The sequence below is a fragment of the Parus major genome, chromosome 3 (genome assembly GCF_001522545.3).
Source record: "Parus major isolate Abel chromosome 3, Parus_major1.1, whole genome shotgun sequence".
Lineage (NCBI taxonomy): Eukaryota > Metazoa > Chordata > Aves > Passeriformes > Paridae > Parus > Parus major.
In genome coordinates this window covers 96,333,981-96,356,272 of record NC_031770.1, presented here as the reverse complement: position 1 = coordinate 96,356,272, position 22,292 = coordinate 96,333,981, and positions in this window count along the sequence as shown.

Here is a 22,292-nt window from a genome sequence, read left to right as displayed (position 1 = left end):
TCACAGTTTAGGAAGATAAATTTATGCAAATATTGCCTGTAATCTTTTTATAAACCATGAAGCACAAATCTAGTTATTCTGCCTACAAATTTGTAAACATTTTCTGCAAGCCAAGTCTCCTCGGTGTATTTTGGACTGATAGGATTCCCTGTTTGTTCTACTTGCTCATGAAAATTAACAGTGCTAGTACATAATGCTGATTCTTTACAATAGAACAGTATCAAGGAAGCAAAAGCATTGGAAGGCTCTGAAGCTAGAAAGATAACATCTCACAATAGTTTTTTTATTTATTAAACAAAGTTTAGTTTTAACTGCAGTGATGTAAGAAATGTCATATGTATATATACATACACAGGATCAAAAAGAGGACTGAATGCAGTACATTTCTTTTTCAGAACAGCAAATTATTCACTAGCTTCAATGTGTTTTTGCAAAGGTACAAAAGATACATATGTATTATAAGTGCATCTGTGTGTTCATAGAGGACAGTGTATAGAAGTTATTGTTTCAGACACCATCCAGATATGCAGTGGTGACATTTCCTTCTCCCAGAGGTAAATGCAACTCTTGTGTGAATGAGAGGAAGTCAGGACTGCCTGGCAAATGCTCTATCACAGGCCATCTAGTAAATGTGCCAATCTGTAGCTCTCCCAAGCCTCCCTCTTCACTCTGTCTGTATCTCTGCTGTCTGCTCTGATGGGTGGTTAACAGATTGTGAATCCTGGGAGCAAAAACTTACTGTAAAAATAAAATAAAAGGGTTAAGATACAATTCTAACGTGTTAGATATCAGCAGCTTATTCGGGAGTCTGAGCTCTGAGTCCAAGTCCTCTGTGGCAGGAAACTGGTGTTCCTTCACAGCTGGAGCTTAAACCTTTGGCAGAGCAGCAGAAAATTGAGTGGACATGAAATACTCAGGCCCTCTTTCTGGTCATCTTTCACCAGGACAAAAATCTGTTGGGAAGATGATGTGACAAAGTCTACGTTGCTTCTCTTCCTGGTCTGCAGAGAACATTGACATATCATTCTGTGCAACCCTACTGAAGGTGTGATCTGAAATTTATATTTGATCTTTGTGATTATTTCATCTGATTTCTGATAATAGTGGTCACACAATATTCATCAAGATGGGGGCAGGGAGGGGCTTTAACTGTAAAAAGAAAACTTCAATTTAAAACCCCTAAAAATTGTTTCAGCATTTAAAGCAACTCCATTTTACCCTGCTCATCCCTAGAATCCAAGATGCTTTCCAGGAATTCTCTGCTTTACTAGCAATGACATCCCACATACCTTTAATCAACTTCCAAGGTCAAAATTGAAGCAGAACAAAGCTTCAACAAGCATTAATTAAACATTATGAATTTATTTAAATTTGATAGAGATCTGCTAAATGAAATAGAAAAAAAATCTCATTTCTTTTTTAGCAGTAGGAGAAAAACTAAGACAATATGGGATTTAACAGTGTTCATCTGAGAGAATGAAATATACGCTCATTTCTCTGAGCTTTTATGCATTTTTCATTGCTCTGCTGGACTTTAATAGGGATTTTTTTCCTTTCCTCTTGTACTGGACAATGATATGCAGGATATAACCTCATTCAGTAAGTCAGTGATTCATTATGATTAAGATTTATCTTACAATTACTTTAGATAAGATCATGAATTTTAGCTTCTTGTATATTCTCTTCATTTTGAATGCCTCTTCACTTCTTAGCTCTGCTATGCAGGAGGATTCCACAAAGACTGGTCTCCAGTTTCATGCAGATTAACCACAGTGAAGGAGTCTCCCTGACAGGCACTGGCCCTCTACCCTACGCAGAAAGTTATTTTCTCTTTCTGTTATAACACACCCATAGAGAGGGGTCTAAGCCACAATCATGAATCCAAACACTCCCTAGTTTGGGGTGATCTTGGATCCAAACCAAGATTTGCAGCTGGAACCCATCTGTAGTTATAACACAATATCAAAAAAGTCTGCAGTGGTGTAAATTGGCACAGATTCATGGACTTCAAAGAAAGCGTGCCAGCTTGCAGGAGCAGAGTATGGATAATCCCACCTCTGTGAAGAAACCAATAAAAGGGTTTGGGGAAATCAAAGTAGATAGAATAACTATGAAAAATACAGATCAAACTGAAAAACAAAATGCCTTGAAAGCTAAAAATGTAGTGTTATGCAAAGGTACATACATGTTTGAGATATATTACAAGGATACTTGGCCTTGTCTGCCATTATTTGTGTTGCATCTTATATCCTCAGAAAGCAAAGAACCAATCATTTCCAATACTGAATTTCTCACAAAATTAATTCTTTAACCATTAGGTTTCTTTGAGTAAGAAAAATTTAGTCCAGAGCTTTAAGAATCTATCAATAGTATTCCCTGTCCAGATATTAATTTGGTCACTGTTGCATTCTCAGAGCTGGAGTGCATGTCACTCACTGTGACCCACTCCTGTCACAGGGCACCACAACACTCATTCTCACAGCAATTCTCATTCTTCAACCAGTTTTGAAAATATTAACTAAATTCCTTTAAAAAATTTTTATAGAGAAAATGAATTGTCATATCCACATTTTCGTAGTCACCAAACCTGAACAAGGTGAAATAACTTGCATTAACAAAAATATTCCCAGCACATATAGAACTCAGATGTTTTGTCTTACCTCTTCTGACATCATCGAATTATTTTTTTTTCTTATTGAAGATGGAGATGTTTAACTATTTGATCTTAACATCCTGCATTTAGATTTTGAACATTAGAAAATATTTACCAGGATTTTATGATTCTTTTATAATAGAACTCAGTCTAAAGGACACTGTGTATAATTTTCACTCATGATATTTTGACATGTTGTTTATCATGTGTTGTTTGAAAAGAATAGGCATGCCATGACTGTCTCACTCACCTCTTAGGACATGCTTGGATAAAAGTACTTTATTTCTGCAGGAGTCCCATAGTAAAATTCATTAATATAAATTAAGTTACTTTATTAAACTTCATTAAACAAGCAACTGTATTTTTAACAGTCTTCTTAAAGTCCTGTAAAACATTTTAATTTTATCTTAAATATCTTTTTCTTATTTTGTAAATTTTAATTTCAATAAAAAATAAGGAAAGAAAAAGAGAAAAAAAACACTTCCCCCCCCAAAAACACAGACAAACAAACAAACAAACAACAACAACAACAACAACGAAAAATAAAAGCCCTTTGGAGTCCCCTTAAATAAGCAAGCAAGGGGCATAGAGTGGAAATATAAGTAGCTATATTAAGTCTGACAGACTCTTTTTCTCAAGTGTTTTTTTTAGAGCTTTGTTGAATATGAGCTCCCTTATTTCATCAGTTTAATGCTGCCAGCTTGGTTCTTCCCATGACTTTTGTCTTGTAAATTCCACCCAGCTGCCATCCTCCTGCCTGGACCACTGCATGGGCTCTGCTGCACAGCAAAGTTCACATGCAGCAGAGATGTCTGGAAAAAGACTCGTGCCTGCTGCTCCACAGCATCAGCACTGGTTGTATCCCAAAGCACAGCTTCCACACACTCATTTCCTTCAGGACAATTTCAGCCACCACATGAATGCAGCAGCATTTTGGAAATAAAACTGTGTAAACAGCAAAGTGACCTGTGCCCAGGTGCCTGCGCATTCATGGCTGAGAGGAGGAGCTGTCTAGAGAATTATTTAAAGTTAGACTTGGATTAAAGGTTTCACCCAATCACTGCACAGTAATATTTAGAAGACAATTGCTGCTAGGAGATCAGAGTTGTGTGTTGGTGAGCATCAGTGAAAGCAGGCAAAATAAGCATTTTGTACAAGTCAGTTATAACCTTTCCCTTCTCACAGAACTGCCAGTTGATCTAATTGGGCAGAGACAATGAAAATGCAAAGGTGGCTCCACAGACCTATGACAATATACACCATAGCCTATGTCATCTCCTCTGCCTTTATAAAGACTTAATCTGAGCCTTTAAAGCCTTAATAAGGAACTGGTTTGGGCAAAGAATAAGATAGCATACTTATGCTTCTTGAAGTGTCAGTTTGCTGTGAATAAAATAAAATTTAAAAAACCATAAATGATGCATTCATATTCTATATATGATTTTTAAAAAAAAATTAAAAATCTTCTGTTGAACTATTGATCTGTGTCCTTGAAATATGGAGATCACTTCATCTGTTCAATCCTCTTAAGTATATCCATCTGGCAGCATAGATAACCTCTGTGCACCTGCTCAAATCTTTGCTTTTTAGGTTGCTCTTCGCATCCTACTTTCCTGGGTAGGTGTCTGAGCAGTATGCAATTCATGCATGGGCATGAAAAAGGGCTCCAGGCAGCAGTCCTGTGACACAAGTCTACCCTCAACAAGTAAGAAAAATAAGCATTTCTTCATTTGTGGCTTAAAACAACCTGCACACGGCTCAGCCCATGGAGGCAAGGCTGGGTAGAGAAATGTGAACTGGATTTCTTCCTTTGTTGTACACCATCTAGCAAGTGCTGGATATGCACACACACACACATACTTACGCATAAAAAAAGACTAGAGAGTTTAATAACCCATCACTGGAACAATTGTAGGTGTTAAATTTTTGGTTCTAAAAATTCTGTTTAGAAATACAGGATTTTTAGATTTCCAAAGAGATTTAGATATTTACTTATTCCTTTATCTGCCATTAGAAGTGCAGACCATTAGAAAGTCTCATATAATCCTGCTTACAAATATGTGAGCAAAGTGCAGACACCAGACTAGAGTCTATTCTAGAAGCAAAACTCTCATTATGTTCTATTGAGGCTGTTCCAATGGGAACATCCCCAGGTCTGATGGTTGTCTAGCTGAATTTATTTTAAGGATTCTTTGTAGATGGGACTTGGTGCAGTGATAAGCTTGTAAGAAGCTGTTAAGTGAAGTGGATGGTTTTTAAGAACATACCCCTGCAGAAAATATTGCTGCCCAATTGAAGGAAATGGGTAATTCTGGAAGACTACTGGATTCTCTGAGGGCACAGTCACAAAGCAATTCCAATCTTCTTGGTGAATTATCTAGTTAAAGCAGAACTGGTGCCATATGAATGTTGTATTAAGGAAGTGTAAAACATGATGCAACTACAGGACTTGTTAGCCACCCAGCTGATAGGCAGGGTTTAAGAAAACATGCATCGAGAAAGAAAGGAAAAAATTAAATTCTCTATGGATATATAGAGGTAGGTGATAGACAATTGCTAGGTAAATAGCTGTATAAATCTGAAATATCTGTTAATTTTGAGTATGTACTCTGCCTTTGAAAACAGCATTTTTCTTAGAAAGCTGTGTGTCACAGCTACTTCTCGATCTCAGTTAAGCATGTGACACTGTAATTGTATGTGATACTATGAGACATTTTTAGTTAAACTGGAGAAAATAGGGATCACAACAGGACAACGGCATAAAAGAGGACTAGCAAACTTTTAGTGCTGACATAAGAACTAAGCATTGGGTGTAAAGAATTTTACATCAGGGAGGTTCCTACTCCTCTTCCCAGGTGTGGATTCTTGATGCTGATTTAGTGTGCATTTTTTAATGCACCTGGTAAAAAATAGTTGGTGTGGTGCTGATATGTCCTAGTGATACAGGAGTGGGAGGGAATATGACTCTGAAGGATGGCAGGGATGGAGCACACAGGAAGAACCGTGTGACGTTGCAGGCTGCAGTAATTGAAATTCAATACTGCAAAATGCAAGGTCATGCACTTACGGACTAATAACAAAAGCCTCTGCTACAGGCTAAGAGCTCATTTGTTAGAAATGACTGAGGAAGAGAGAAACCTGGGCATATTAACAAGTCACAGGATAACTATTAACTATCAAAGTAATGTACTAGTAAAAAAACAATGTTGACAGGAGCAGTATTTCTAGTGTGGATAAGGAAGCATGTTCATGCAGTAGGAAACTGGCTCCAGCTCAAAGACAGTGCCAATATAAAACAAAACAAAACAAAACTGCAGCACACATAACTTTAAGTTAAAATTCAAATATACTTGAAGTCAATAAAGCGGTCAAACAATTTCTGTCAGTAGCAGGATCTGCTGAGATGGAAATTGACCAAATAATGAAAAACTTATGTAATATGTATATGTAAGGTCATTTGTAATATGAGGAACTAGACCTGATAGCACAGCAAGCCTATTCCAGCTTTCAGCTCAGAAGGATTTCTTTTTCTGCCCTCATGAGACCTGCAGTAGCTGCTTCCCTTCCTGTGCTCCCCAGAAGGGCTGACTGAGGAGCAGTGTTGGTGTAACATGATGCAGACCTCCATGGCTCCGTGCCCAGCGCTCTCCCAGGACAAACCCACGAGTTCTCCCTGGTAGCTGCAGCCTGGAGGCTCAGTGCCACAGAGGCACAGGCTCCCAGTGTGACAGGGAGGGAAGGCTCCTAATGCAGGAGGAATCCTCTGCATGTGGGATGCAGATGGAGAGACTTCCTCCACAGCTGGAAAAAAAATATTCTCCTTTGCAAAGTGCTTGCAAAGGTGTGAATCAGACATCTCTGCTGGCTTCTTTACATATATAAGTAGTTTCCAAGTAATTTATAGTATGAAAACAATTATAATTGTATATTAATAAGATTTTGGTCCCTGATCAAATTATTTGCAGAGCACCACTTCAGAGCTGCTTTCAGTTTCCATTCCTTCTTCATATTTACCTCTATATATATATATATTTTTTTTTTCCTTTTACCACAAGCAGCTAATTTGAAAAGTTGTTAGTATATAGGATTGGATATGTTGCTGAAGATATTTATTTTTTTGCAAAGTAATAAGTATGCATTGGGTATGAGTATGCAGACCTAATACACTTGAATAAGTAATGAGTTTTCGTGAGATTAAATGTATAAGGAAGTACTGTTCAGAGCAGGAGTCTTAAAGTCATGATGTGAAGACTGACAAACACCAGAAAAATCAAAGTGATTCCTTTGGTACAGGGGAGTGTTAGATGCTAGACGTTGTGAAACATGAATGTACTACTGAAAGGAGTTCAGTGTGAGGTTTGGTTTATATGTCTCCAAAGGCAGTTTGTTAGGAAGTGACTGGAGGGGATTAGTGAAAGGATATGAAACATTTTAGCTGTAAGTCACTCGTTCGAATCCTCTCCAAGGCAGAAGTGAATAAGGACCTAAAGTGCTGGAATTGATGAAGTTGGTGCTATGGCTGGTCTTAAAGTTATGTATGTGCTGAACAGCTTTGTTGGACAGTGGCTGCAAATTCAATGTTATTTGTTGACCCATGTGAAATAAGTTGATGTCCCTGATTCAATCCCACTAAGTCAGCACCAAAGGATTAAACAGCAATGAAGTGCTTTTGCACATCTGGTGCTTCTCCCACTGGAGCACGGCTGAGTGACAGGCAGGGGAAAGCCATACCTGCCTTGAGCAGAGAGGATTTTAGTCTCTAGTGCTGTAAATCTGGCACCTGTCACAAGCACTAAAGCTCACATTACATAGGACAAACCTGGGGCTTTGTTTTTTCTTAAATGTTTTCACAGCTACATCTAATCAATATAGTCTTTCTCTTTGTTGTAGGAAGAAGCAGTAATTAACTTTCTGTCTAACACAAGCACCCTCCTAAGCGGGCACAGAATTCTGAAGAAAAAAAACAGTTATGCCTAAGCTAATCAGTGTTTTTCGCCAAACTCATACAATTATTGAGACTACAAAAAAAAATATAAAAAAATCAGTGCTGCATATCTTCATTTTATTAAAGGGAAACATGAAGGCAGTCACAGAAAGTCCAGAGAGACCCTGGTCAAGCATTCATCAAGGTAACACTTTCAGGATTACAGGGGTGGAAATAGGTACTCATTGTAGGACTAAACAGCAATGTCACAGTTTTGTGATTTGCCTCTGGAGAAGGAAAGGAGATCAAGAGCTTTTATCGTGTTCAGGTGCAAGCCACAGGAAATTAGGCTTGCTTTATAGACCATGATTTCCTGACTACACAAGCATAACAATAATTAGAAATCTTGCAGAGGAGATTATATACTGCAAATGCAGTTGTTTACCTCTAGGTTCCTATTGTAAGATGAGTTTTCCAATACCATTAGTTATGCTGTATATTTTCCTTAGCTGAAACAGGAAGAAAAATCTACATACTAGGAGACTTCTAAAGCTGCATGGCTCATGAAGTCAAGTAGATGTCACAGGGCAATAAAGGAAATTAATTACGATAGAAGAGGTGGCAAAATCAGACTACAATTTAATGAAAATTCAGAAAAGGATGTCATTTTATGGATATGACATTGGTATCTATCTGTCTATTCGTGTATATGTATCTATCTATCCATCTACCTATCTATATATCACTTGTACCTTTATTCCCTTTTCTGTAGCTTTTTGATTGAAAAGTTCATGCAAACCAGAGCCACCATAGCATCTCAGGTGTTTCCTATCCTAGGAAGACAAATCCAGAGAAATCTGAAAAAAAAACCCCAACAACCAACATAAAGAAGATAAAAATGTGACATTATACTTGGCTTATAAAAAGACTGAGCATATAATGGATTCTAAGGTGATGTTATCTGACTTTGAAGCGTCTGAAAAGCTTTTTAGTGACAACCAGAAATATTATTTAGAGCTGAAGACAATCTAACTTGAGATCTTGTGCTAATCATTCACAGATAAGTGAAAAGTAGAAATGCCAAAGGCACACTTCCTTTTTAAATGGAAGCTACCAGAAGTTTATTGATGACCATAACGTTTATTTGCTGTACCATCCACACATGGATGTTATCAGATTTTCAACCACCATGTGATATTGTATTTAGAAAATACACAAACTTAAATCTCGTTACTTCAACATATCATGTCCAACAGACTTAAGACAGCCTGCCAGCTTTCCAAGTGTTGCATTGCAAGCTTGTTTTAGTTCAGCTGAGCCATTAGATTGTTTTGGAAATACACTGTGTGTATTATTTAGACACATGCCAGCACCAATAAGACACTTAAGCATAATTGACAGCTGCCTTATCAAGCAATGAATGGCAAGGTGCAAGTCAGAGACAGACAGTCTTCAAAAACAGAAGCAATTGTACAGAGAAATGATAAGATTTCCACAGAATAAATAGTACCATTGTGTTAAAATTCTATCTGATTACATTAATCAGTTAGTTTGAACTGAGAAGGTAAGTTCTAATAGCTTCTTTTTCTTTGATTAATATAGTGTTAGTTATTTATCAGCCTTTGTTTGATATTTCACAATACAGATCTCATTGCTCACTATATTTTTCTTGGTTTTAATATTAATTATGAGTTAATCATGATATATATAAGATGGGATTAATTTCACCTTCTTTAATGATGTAATATCTAGATATCCACACGTGTCATCTCAGAATTCATTATCACTCTCTGGAGGACAATTCAGACTCTCTGCTTTAGGTACCATTCTCTCAGGTGGAGCACCTGGATGATGCACTTTGCTAGACCCCTAATTTTTAAAAGGCTAAAGTGAGATGAATGCTACCCATAGGGACAACCCTTTCATTCTTTGAAGGTGAAGATGAGATGACCTCTAGAAAAAGAACTCATTTAAACTCAGGTTTATAGAATAAGGATAAAATAAACACTGGAACCTTCCAAACCACTGAGAGTTTCAGTACCATCCTCACTGGAGCCAGGTCACCCTGAGCCTTGGTATGAAAGGCCATCACACACCAACATCTTTCCTGTTAGCAACATCAGATGTGAAGAGAATTGTGACTATTGTATCTATTACATTATCATGGAATCAAATTTTTGATCCCTTTTTGGCTACAACAAATGACAGTGAATATGGAATTTGTACTGCATGGTGGAGATAGCAGTGGTAAGGACTGAGACCTCCCTAAGCCTAACTGCTTTCATGTGCACTGCAACTACAGACAAAGATACATTACTGATATTTAAAACCACCCAGAAAGTATGCTGGACACTGCATGGCTGGAAGACAATGAGAGAAAAACATAAGCTCTTACAATGGGAGTTAGTAGATGACATAAAGCTTCATGCTGGACTTGATTTAGACTTCAATTGTGAGGGATGGTGGTATGGTGAAGAGAGAAAATGATGCCTCATGAACTCATAATTGGGGTATGTAAATAAATATGTCCTGTATATTGGAATTACATGTTTTGTTTTCTTTTGGTAGCTCCAAAAGCAGTTTTATATGCTTCTCAAATAATAAAATTATTTTCACATTGGTCAATACTGCAAGGTGAGAGGCTCAAAATTACTCTGGTGTATGTGCCTATTCCCTCTGCTGGAAAGAGATCTCTTTCAGAGACAAATTAAAAGAATCTATCTGATTTTTTTCTAGGAATACTAGAATGATCTATGGCAATATTGTTGTAGAGGAGATGGTAATCTCCAGGTGACTAACAGGAAGCAGCAGCCAGATCAACTTTTTGTGGTTGCGAACAGATCCAGAGTGGTACTTTCCTCATGACTTGGATCCCCAGAGCAGATTTTCAGCTGTCATGTGAGCAAGTTCTGGAAATATTGCACATTCAGGACTTGTTTTCCTGAGAAGCCTTGAGTGGAAGATTTAAAAGTCATACTAACAGGACCCTCTCATTTATCTCTATGCTGTAGAACACTCAGCACTTAGGAAAAGCTCTTTAGCTCTTATGTCTAGGGAAATCATTCCTTTATGAAGAAAATTGTACATCAGGTTCATTTTATGAAAATGAATGTGAAAATCTAAAAATTGGTATTTAAAATTTGTCTTTCTCATTCACTTGTGTCAGGAGTTTTGTGCCAGCAGTTCTGTGGCCTAGGAAAAAAAGCACAGCTATTGTCACCAAGTTAGTTAACTGAAGCATGATTATTGCCTTACATGTGGTTTATTGATATTTGTTTAAATTATTTTAATGATTTTTTTCAGGTAGAGTATATCAAATTCTGAATAGATTAATTCTCAGCTAAGATGGAAGGACAGAATGATCAAAAGGAAGGAAGGATTATCTTATTTTCATCACTATTAGTGGGTTTATTCTCTAGACAAACTATGGTATCTTACAGTTTGTTTTATGCAGAAAGAGAAATAAATTATGAAGAAAATAACTGTTAAAAAAGCTGTACATAATCTATTTCCTCAGCATGACAAATCTGAACACAAATTTCATCATTCACAGTCATCATGGTTTTTAGACAGCTTTCTACTTAAAAAACCTTATCCTACATCCTATCACTGCAAGCGTGGCCCTAGAGCCACAGAGCTGTTACCCTTCCATCTGTGCCAACTCTCTGTCCTGTCTCTGTCTGGGAACTTCTTTTTGCTTTTCAAAATCCAAACACATCTACTCAGGTAAGGATGATCCCTGAGCCACTTTACATTTGTCTCCAGACTGAATAGTGTTTTGTGTTTATGTTTTGTTCTTTGAGATTTCTATTACTTCACCTTCCTTCTCCTTTAACAGAGGTTAACGACTTTTCAAAGTTATCTTAAGTGCAAGGTAGTGGTAAAGCCTAATACTTCCACTGAATTTTAATCAAAGCTATAAGAACGATTTAAGACTTTCTAAAAGTAAGTTTAAAGTTTTACAGGGCTATTAAATGTTAACCTGGCCTTTGACAGCAATAGTGTGGTTTCATCAGCTCACACTGCGAAGAATTAAGGAGGCTGGAGCACAGAATGAACTTCCCATTCCCACTCACATCCACCAGTACTCCATCAGGCTTTAAATACTGCCTACATATTACTGTGAGATCACTGGAAACCACAGGGAATCCTACTCACAATCCTGCTGACCTCCATCACCTCTTCCCCCGCTCTAAAAAAAAATTGGCAGCAAATGTTTCTCTGTCTTTCTGATAAGCTTGACAGGTTCATTACTGCTCTTTAGTTGGCTAAAGCTCAGAATAAAAGTAGCCATATAAAATTCTTAAGCAGACATTTAATTTTATTCATACTACTTGATAGCACTGTGTTAACTCACATACCATTGCACAAATACGTTAGCAGATTTTCAACTTGAACTGTTGAAATTAAAGCAAAGAGAGGTGTATTTGGGCATGTTTTATGCCAGTACAGAATGCTCTCCTAGAATAGTTCTTTGTCAAATCCAGCTTTTAATAGAAGTGGTAGTAGAACTCCCTTCATCTAGTAGGCTGACAGGTCTGGTGTTAAGTTTCATCCTGTCATGCTTACTTATAATCCTTGTGCCAAAATAAAACATTCCTTTCCGTCATGGTATTTCTGGTTTGCAAATAATTATGATATTATTACCATACCCATCTTAAGTCTCATTTGGTCAGTCTAAAAACATGTCAAATTCTTTCCCTCTTTCCTTGCAAAGCAACTTTTTCAGTGTCTTTTCCCTCTACATTATATTCTTCTGAATTATTAACAATTAATCAGCATTATTGCAATATTCATTTTACCCTGGGTTTTACAGAGTTTTTATTAATGCAGTGAGAATTGTTTGTATGAGGAAGATGTGTAAAGTACAAACCATCAAGGAAAAGAACTAAATTTTATCCTAACTAAATAATCCAGAATAGATAGATAAGTCCTGTTTCTTGAGTATGATACAAGAAAAATGTTTATGTCTGCCCAAGTCAGCAATTCTCAAACTCTAGGTCACAGCTGTGAGCAATTAGTGGGTTAGTGGGTTCAGGAGCCCCAGAGAAACGTGGCAGGCAGTAGGGAGTGTGGTGGGTCAAGGAAAAAAAAAACAGTTTTAGGAATTACTGATGTAACCTATGTCTACCATGCCTTCCAGAGCTCAACAGAGCACTGCCATGAAAAGGGAGTGCTTCTGATGGCTCTCTGTTCCCCATCAAACCCCAACCTGAATTCAGACAGCTGAGTCTGCTCCAGCTCATTCCCAGTATCTGTCTTACTTGGGGAACAGAAAGAGCATGAGGATCCCATCAATCTTCCTCCACTTCTCACCTGCCTTCATCCATTCCTTTCTAACCCTTTTCCCCAGACACTTCCTTCCCACTGAAGGACTGGTTTCTGATTATTTAGGAGCAACCTACTTGGTGTCTGCTCTATCTAATTCAGAGAAGGAACAACAGGATAAGTATATGTATGACACATGGGAAGGACATTAAGCCTCAGTGTGCTTCATCCTAGTTGTTTCTAGGTACACAGGAAAAAATCTGCAGGGCATTTATATCACTTTTCATGATATCCCTAGAGGAACAGGCTCTGTTTACTATGTTAATTTTTTGTCTGTATAATGGTTCTTCAAGTCCTGCCTGAGCAAGTGATAACATGCATTCTCTTCTATTTTTCTATCTTTATGATTCACATGAGCCCTGAAATCTACCAAAACCTGAGTTGTTTTTATTTTCTTTTAAAATTAACAGGGATCATCAATAGGAAGGATCTTTTTCCTCTGGAGAAATTGAGCTCCTGTCCCTGCAAAGAGCTATCACAGCCTTATACGGTTTCATATAACTATGGTTTCTCCAGAGAGACCACATTAGGGCAAGGACACAAACTCATCTTCATCCTCCTCCTGCTACCAGACTCTTTCTCCAAATGTCTGACTGAACAGGAATGTTTTTTTAGAACCACTAAACCTTCTGTATAGTTGTTCTAGCCATGCTTTAAAAACGACTAGTACATTTTAAGTGGAATCAGGAGCACTTGGAGAAGGCTGGAGGAGAATCAAAAACTCTAAGAATCTCTTTCCTTTTTCTTCAATCCTCGTCCATGGCTTTGCTACAGTCCTGGCCCATGTCTTTGTTCTTCTCATGCTGACTCTTGAAGCCTTGCTTCATTGTTATACATGCATTTCATCTTGTCTTTAAATAAATTATATTATTCTCCTGATTTTTTTTCATTTATAATATAATAGTTTACTTCCCAGTAATCTTATATGTCAGGTTCATGCTTCTTTTCTCTACTTTTAAACTTACACATATACAACATTATTCATATACATCCTTCTGTTTAGTTCTAGCTATGCTTAAGAAAGAGAAACTGGCATATTTTAAGTGGAATTAAGAGCACATGGAAAAGGCTGGATGAGCCTTTAAATCAAATAATAGAACCATGGAATTGTTTAAGAAAAGACCACTAAAATCATTGAGTCCAACCATTACCCAGAACTGCGAAGTCTACCACCAAACCATGTCCCTAAAGTCCCACATCCATAGTCTTTTTAATACTTCCAGATTTAGTGACTCCACCATTTCCCTGGCATCCTGCTCCATTGCTTGACAACACTTTTGATGAAGAAATTTCTCCTAATACCCAACCTGAATCTCCCACGGCACAGCTTGAGGCCATTTCCTCTTGTCCTATCATTTTTTACTTGCAGAGGCTGATCCCTACCTGGCTACAAGCTCCTTCCAGGTCTTTCCTGAGCCTCCTTTTCTTCTCACTAAACAACTCCATCTTCCTCAGTCACCTCACAGGACTCGTGCTCCAGTGTTCACTGGCCCTGTTGCCCGTCTTTGGACTCACTCCAGCATCTCAATGCCTTTCTTACAGTGAGTGGCCCAGAACTGGACACAGCACTCGAGGTGTGGCCTCACCAATGCTGAGTGCAGGGGGACAATCTGCCCTGCTCCCGCTGGCCACACCGTTGCTGATCCAGGCCAGGATGCCTTTGGCCTGCTTGGCCACCTGGGCACACACTGGCTCATGTTCAGCTGCTTTCAACCAGCACCTCAGGATCCTTTTGTCCCAGGCAGCTTTCCAGGCACTCTGCCCCAGCCTGTCACTGCACGGGTTTGTTGTGAGCCAAAGGCAGGACCCAGCACTGGCCCTTGTTGAATTCTCAGCACTGGCCTCAGCCCATTGATCCAGTCCATCCACGCCCCTTCTGCAGAGCCTTCCTGGCCTCAGACCGATGATTCTGCCCAGTCTGGTGTCATCTGGAACTGACTGAGGATGAACTCCATCCCCTTATACAGAGGATTGAAAAATATATTGATATTCTTAAAATTCAAAGGATACCATTTCTTTGCCAGAGAGATCTGTTTCTTATGAGCATTGACTAGCACAACAGAGATCAGATAAAGCTTGGCAAATATTTTAACTTAAACATTTCATGGTGAAAAGAACTATTTGTTTTTAAAGTAAAGCATTTGTACTGTTTCCGTGCCCTTATTTGTCTAGATACTTTAACAACTCTTTTTTTTGTCTCTTTCCCCGATTTTTTCCCCCACCCTGGGAAAATGAGCAAACGAAAGTAGTCTGGGATGTTTTCTCATGTTTTGAATTTTGTTTCTGACACTTTGTAACTTTTCAAAACTTCCTCAACTTTGGAAGGAGTAAAGATCAAACAAGTAAAATGAAACTCTGTAACTTTGTCACTTTATAACTTTTCCAAAAAGTGGAAAAGGTATTTAAAATGTAACAGAAAGACAGAATTACAGAGTTTCAGGGTTTTTTTTTGCTTTACACTTTTCCAGAGCTAAAAAGGTTTTTAAATTTACAGATGTGCAAAAGAGAAAATGTAAAAAATAAGGAATATGGGGAATGGAGGTCACAGTTTTTAATGCATGATTTATAGAATGGGGAAACTTTGGGGCAAAAACATAGGAGAAATTGAAAATAAAAGTCAGATCTGAAATTATGCAAAGAAAATTATATCATTTGTAACAATATAAAATAAAATATAATTTCCATTTATCATTAACACATTTTCTTAATAAATGCTTATGACTAGGATCTGTGGATCAACTCAAAAGCATACTACAAGGTCCCAATTCAGAAAAATACATATCCATATTTATCTGTACATTTACCAGGTTGCAGTGTCTGGCGCTTGGTTGAAGGCTGTAAATAGCAGTGGAGCTCATTTGTGAAGGAGACAGAGCATTCACAGAGGTCTCTGCTGCAAACACACTTCCCCAGGCACTAAATTTAAACAGGAATCCCATCACCCTCTACCCCTAGAGGAAGACACATTTCTTTGATGCTGCCATGATTTATACAAATAACTGTAGGACAGTAAATATCGCTGTGGGTATTTTTGCTTTGTCTGCCTCCATGAATCTTGTGCTGAGTGCTCATGGTCCAACTCCAGCAGCAGAGAGATGGATCTCCCCAAGCCTCAGGCAGGTCTCCAAAGGCCCAAGAGCTGCAGCCTCAGAAAGGTGCCAGAGACAGATCTCTCATAGAAACACATTTTTTCTTGGAAGAAACTATACAAAATATGTAACTTGTGCTAAACATAGTGACCCCACTCCTGTAACCTTTCTGAATTACCAGAAAACCAAGACATCTGGTCTCCATGGTGTTCACTTAACCACAGCTGGGCAGGTTGTACAGCCATCCCCACCAGTACTGGGGGAACCTCGGTACTGTGCACTGGGTCCTTACAGCCCACGTTATCCCACGCCTGCTGGGACTGGAGCAGTGTTTCCATCTTGCTCTTGAAAACAAACCCAAAACACGTACGATTCTATAAAAGTGACAAGAAAGTGACTGTGTAGAGTTGGATTTATTCAAATTCATTCTGTACACATTAGCTGTAAACATAAAGAAACAAATACAAATGGGGGCACAAGGTGTTAGTTTTTCAGAAGCTTATTGCACTTACCTATGAAACTGGAAAGACCATTGGAGATTATTCAGATTATTGAGTAAATAATGCATGTTTAAGAATATGACCCTGACTGTCCCTTTTGCTGGTTTTTAATTTTGTTGAATGATTTATTTATAGCATGTCTGTGAATCCAGTCCCTTCTGTGGGTGATGTCATCTTGCTCATATATTACACATGCTGCACTCCAGGGAAAAAGGCAGCAACATGATTCAACATTTTACTATTTCTCCTTCCTCTTAATACATAAACTTTATATACATATTTGTTTCAAATGTCACTGAAGCATCTATTTAAAAATATACATTTATAGAAAGAGAGGAAAGAATTACAGGTGCCTGTTCATTTTCTTTGTTACTGACATTTCAGATAACTGGCAAACTATTCTGTTTGTGTCATTCAATTAAGCCTTGTTTGTAAAGAATTCTCATAAGTACTTTACATGTCTGATGGCTAATACTTAGCTTTGGAGAGATTAATGAAGCCAAGGTGAAATGGTGATAGAGTGAAATAGTAGTAAAAAGGCTGGAAAAGAGAAACAAGTACAACACATACCCTTAACAAACAAATAAAAAAACAACCAAATGATAAAAACAACCTAATTTGCTGTTATTTTCCTAAATGAAAAAAAAAAAAAAAAGTTCTTTAATATTGATATTTTCTCAGAGTTCATTTTAAGGTTATTTTGTTTACATTTGTTTGTATTTATTACATATTTGAAATATGCAAATATTTGAATCACATCAAAACATTACTGGACAGGAGGATGACAAAAACTGATTAGAATAACTTTCTGTATTTTGGAGGCAACCTATTTCTCTGTGCTGCACTGGGAAATCCATCCCACACAGCAACCTCCCAGCTGAGCACAATATAAGCAGCTCTCAGGAGAAAGCAATGAAAATTTCCAATCCCTGACAACTTTTATGAGCTGGGATTTGGTGGCTGCCCTTTAGTAAAAAGTTGTGGCTTCCCTTGAAGAAAACATTTCTATTCTATTGCTACCCTGACAGTCCTTACCCGATACTCCCTCTGTTTAAAGGCTTGTCAAAACTTATGATGGAATCAAACTTCTTTTTTTCTGCAACTGTAATATTCAAGGCATCTTATATAGATAGAACTAAGTGCCTGCTTTAGACCACAATCCATATAAATTAAATTGAAAATAACTTTTATAATAATGTGTTTATATGTGGTATTTTGAGTACTTGCTTTATGGTTCGCACAAAAGACAAAAATTCTGAATTCTGGGAATCTTTTCTCAAAAAGACTTTTTTATATATATCGCCTCCAACATCCCAGTTCTTTTACATGCAAAAAGGACATTAATATGAATGAGAGTGATTTGTATGGCAGGGGGACTCTCAGAATCAAGATGCATTAAAAGGTTCTTAGAGGAGGATTTTAGATAGTGGGAAAAAATAATGGAATTATTCAGTGAGTATGCATTTGACTAGTCTATCCTAATATAAAGTATACAGTAAGTAGTTTCTGACTCTTAATGCAATATTCTAAACCAGTGGCTGTTGGACCAAGTGAATATCTCTTTTAAATCATCTATATGTGAAAATACTTGAGTTAAAATTGATTAGTGTTTTATTTCTTATATATTCATATTGTTATATGTATATATGTATATATAGAGAGGGAGAGGTACATTTCAAATTTTATGGAATAAAAATATATCTGGCCAAAAAATTCATGTATTGTCACTGAGGGAAATTGGTAGCTAAGCTTCAGATAAATGTATAAGGTTCTGTCTAGAAAGACTGAATCCATTAGTGAACTGAACTAATAGGTCAAGAAAAGTAATAGCCAAATAAATATTTTATTAGCATTTTGTGAAAGTTGCTAATGGTTAAAGCTACTAATCCTACACTAGTGGGAATCTTTATTCAATATCAGGTCATTATTCAATACATATTGTCTCCAGTTTCATACAAAGTGACTTTCTGAGCATGACTGGAGAAAGGTATTTTCATATTAATTGAATACTCTAGGACAAAATGGATTAAATCTGCTGCTGTTCTAACTTTTTGCTGGTTAAATGATTGGGAGAATCAAACAAAGCTGTATGAAGATACATAAAAGAAAAAAAAGGTCACTTTTATTTGCAATAAATTTTCATAACTGAATTTTCTCTTGAAATCGTAAGTTATGAAAAGGCTGCTGTCAGGCAGGAGGAACATTCCTTAACTCAGGATTTCATTTTCCGCAAGTGCAGTTTGGAGACCCAGCCCTCCAGGCACCTCCAGTCAGCCAGGAGAGGGGTTGTTTGTGAGTGACAGCATGGATGTGGGATTAGCATGGATGTGGGATTGCATGTCCCCACCCTCATCATTTGTAAATCCAAGTTTTACTGTTTACTTTTTCCTTGCAGTCAAGTCTCTTGTGGTGAGAAACTGGTGGAGATGGGAGTTGCCATGTGCTCCGTATGAAGCCGGGGTTACACAAGGCAGCCATGGTCTTGCTGATGGGTGCTCTGGGCACACACATTTCTCAGAAATTGTTTAACTAGGACAGATCCAGATGGAACAAGCAGCAGAGGCAGCTACTCAGTGTCCAGGGCACACTGGAAATTATCCTGTAGAGGCAGCCCTCTCATACTGGTCTAAAGCCCAGAAAATATAGAGCTCAGTGGGCAGCTCATGACAACTCTCTCTCTTGCCTTTTTCTTTATTGTTAGTTTTCTTCCTATTGTTTCCAAGGCAAGTCTACTCTACAGTGTTTTTCCTGCCTATGTCTAAGCTCAAACTCAGATTTTCAGGGTTTCATCCCCTATCCTTAGCATTTAAAAAAGAGAAAAAATGCAAAAGCTTTAATGTTTGAAGACAGGACTTTTTATGATTCAGTACTCACTGAAGTTAGACTGTAACACTGCTGTACTGACCAAGGGAGCACTCCTTTCTCAGGACACTAAATCAATTTTACTAATTTATGTTAATATTTGAGCAGGGAAAATACTTAATGATTCTCTCTTATCTAGTCCAGATGGATTGATTTCTTTTCCTAAGAGTGCAGTTTATGAAAATATTGTCTAAACTAACTGTGAGAGTGCTAGAAGAACATAAACTGTATGATTCTTATGTATAATTTAAAAAGCAATTTCAAGGCTCCAGTTCTATAGCTGTTCAACATATAAAATTCTCACTCAGCTCTGCAGTTGGAGGAGATTCAATAGAAGTGATTTTACAATTGATTTCAGTAGGTGTTTTGACTACAAGGGAAGAACAAAATTGGCCAACAATATTTGTAAAGTGATTTTGGATTCTTGGGAGTGAAGGCATACAGTGTAAATTGTTATCATTTTTATGAGCTGGAGCACTCATCCTATCCGAAATTCTCTAAGAAATTCCTGAATTTTAAGGCATTTGCATCCATAGTCTCATTCTTTGCTCCCCCTGTTAAGAATGAGCACCCATGTAAACAGGAATGCCGCAGCCGTAGAACTGACACCATATATAATGACAAGTAGTACATGTCAGTAACAGAGCAGAAGAGGTTTTAGGGCAAATTCCTTCTTGCCTTGCCTTTAACCTCGTGATTTTTGCATTCCAATCATATACAGTGGTGACAGCTTCTCTCTGGGACTATTCCATAGATTGAGGTTTAGGTATGCTCCAAAATTATAGGGGATTTATGGTCAAAATCCTGCAGAAATAGGGCTTGTAACCTGTAGCTGTAGTAAATTAAACCAAGGTCTGTTTCCTGACTCAGAAGCCAGCTGGCATGATCTGCCCACATCTATGCTATTAAACTCCCTTTCCAAAACAGAGTGTCTGAATCCAAACTGCCTATTGGGAATGATCTTTGGCCCATGTTAATTTCCAAATTGTTCCAGTGATTTTTTGGAAGAGTGCTAGCATTCACCAGCCAAAACCATGTCAGGGATTTTGTCTTCTAGCAATTTAACAATACAGACAGCTGAGTTCCAGCGCCTGGACTATGTGCTGACTCTGCTTTAATTTTTTTTGTCTAGATGTGCTTTCTATCTATTCCTGGTGCTTTCTATTTGTCGAGCACATGCTCTACCTACAGGATAAAATATCAATGGAAAGGTCTTGTGATCTGTCATCAGAATAAAACTATTAACTCCTTGAGCCCTTGAGTGGGCAGAGAAATCTAATGTGAAATCCTGAGCTAGATGCTGGGGACACCAAACATCCCATTTTTCAGTGAAGCTGCAGGCAGCTCCTATCCCAGCACAAAGGGTGAGTTCAGAAATCTGCCATGCTGCTGCCATGCTGATGCCAGGTGTCTGACTTCTAGGTACTGTAGTACTTGGGACACTTGTTCTCATGGCAGTATATATACTTCAAGGTAAGTTGTAAATGAGTAAAGTTGCAGTTTTTCCCACATTGTTCCTTAACTTTGCATGACTGATACAGCAGCTTTAGTAATGTTTGCTTAATCACATTTGAGCATGAAAGACTCTGATACCTATCAATATTTATATCTGTTCATTTATGCTAAAAAATACATGCTCAGGAAAGGGCTAGTGGGAGAACATGTGTGCAAGAGGTTGATATGAGGAAAGCAAAGAAAAATATTTTTGAAAAACTACTGCCATAATTATTCAAATATATTTAGCATTATTGTAAATATTTTTCATCTGTATGTGACTTTGTATATATTTTTGCTTGTCTTCCAAATGCAAAATACTTTTGTGGAAGCTTGATATTTTACATCTGGCCGACTAATATAGTGGAAGTATACAAAAATGTCTACTCACAAAAAGCCCTTCTTTGGGGCTGGAAAAGTTTCAGGTCATCATAGGTACATCAGGATTCACATTTCAAACAGGCAGCTACCTGGGGAGGTGGTGGTGGTATTTTTGCTGTTATTTTCAGACATTAACACTCCACCATTCTGTTTATGTAACAATTCACATCAACTTCAGGCAAAATGAGGATGGATAGTTCTAGCAGTTTAAGCAGGTGGTTTTCAGAAATCTAGTTGAATTGAATGAATCTTTTGCAACACTCTTGGCTTTGATAACCCACAATTGATGAATGACCACAAATAGCTGAGAAAAACAAAACTGTTTTCAAGTTATAGCTGCCCATATCCCAAAAAAGAGATAATAGTTGAAGTTTCCAAGAGCAAAAACAGGTGGGCATGTCTCACTGATTTGCTACCCTTTTTCTTTTCTTGAAAAAAGATTTTTTTCCTTTTCAGTTTGCTTCTGATTCCTGAAGAGTATGAGCACTAAAACTCAAAGAACAAGGTGAATGAAATTAGGTGAATGAAAGGCAGGCTTTAAAGAGATTTAGGGAATATTATTACAATAAGATTATGCAGACAAAGGCAGTCTCACCAAGTAAAGGCTAGGCTCAAGTGTAAGCTACTTTACAGACAGAAAATCGAAGTTCTTATAGTACTGACTTGAGAAAGCAAATCTCAAGACGAATTTGTTGCATATTTATTTATGCATATTTTGTGTCTTAGAGAAAGAAAAAAACCCACCTAGCTGTACAAGGGAAATGCCAAAATATCACATTAGGATCAAACTTAGCAGGAAAATTATAACTGAGATCTAGATTTTCTTTTTCATTATGCCTTTCTTGGACTATCTTGTTCTTGTGTACAGATGAATCCTGCTTCATCCCCTGTGTACACTTCAGTATTTGCTCACATTAGATTTTGAGAAAGTATGACTTGTATTTTAAAGTACATATGTGAGTCAATTTTGTTTGAAGATGATCATCATCTTTTAATTGAATTTGCAGAGTCATAGAAAAAGCTGATCTATCACAGATATGCAAAAATCAGAGTAAAGCAAA